The sequence below is a fragment of the Orycteropus afer genome, unplaced genomic scaffold (genome assembly GCF_000298275.1).
Source record: "Orycteropus afer afer isolate SDZICR_OR568_19922 unplaced genomic scaffold, OryAfe1.0 scaffold01686, whole genome shotgun sequence".
NCBI lineage: Eukaryota > Metazoa > Chordata > Mammalia > Tubulidentata > Orycteropodidae > Orycteropus > Orycteropus afer.
This window is the reverse complement of record NW_006923273.1, coordinates 55967-56971: the sequence shown is the minus strand read 5'-3', so window position 1 is coordinate 56971 and position 1005 is coordinate 55967.

The window sequence follows — 1005 nt, the reverse complement described above, 5'->3', positions numbered from 1 at the left end:
TTTTACCTGTGTTTTATTGACTATGCAAAGGCATTTGGCTTTGTGGATCATAACAAATTATGGATAATATTGTAAAGAATGGGAATCCTAGAATACTTAACTGTGCTCATGAGGAACCTATACATAGACTAAGATGCAGTCATTTAAACAAAACAAAGGGGTACTGAATGGTTTAAAATCAGAAAAGTGTTCATCAGGATTGTATCCTTTCACCATAGTCATTCAATCTGTATGCTGGGCAAATAATCTGAGAAGCTGGACTATATCAAGAAGAATGCAGTATTGGTCCTGGAGGAAGACTCATTAACAACCTGCAATATGCAGATGACACAACATTGCTTGCTGAAAGTGAAGAAGATTTGAAGCAGTTACTGATGAAGATCAAAGACTACAGCCTTCAGTATGGATTACACCTCAACATAAAGAAAACAAAAATCTTCACAACTGGAGCAATCAGCAACATCATGATAAAAAGAGGAAAGATTGAAGTTGTCAAGGAGTTCATTTTACTTGGGTCCATAGTCAATGTGCAGGGAAGCAGCAGTTCAGAAATCAAACCAACAACACATGGCAGTGGGCAAATCTGTTTCAGAAGTCTTCTTTAACGTGTTTAAGAGTAAAGATGTCACTTTAAAGACTAAGGCGTGTCTCACCCAAGCTATAGTATTTTTCAATATATACCTGAAAGCTTGGATGAGATTTCAGATATATATTTTTCATATGTATCTGAAAGCTGGACAATGAATAAGGAAGACCAAGGAATAATTCATGTATGTGAATTGTGGTATTCATGAAGAATATTGAAAAAAATCATGGGTTTCCAGAAGAACAAACAAATCTGTCTTGGAAGTACAGCTGGAATCCTCCTTGGAAGCGAGAATGCCTAGACTTCATTCACGTTCTTTGGTCATGTTGTCAGAAGAAACCAGCCCCTGGAAAAGGGTATCATGCTTGGTAAAGGAGAGGGTCAGTGAAAAAGAGGAAGACCCTCAATGAGATGGATTG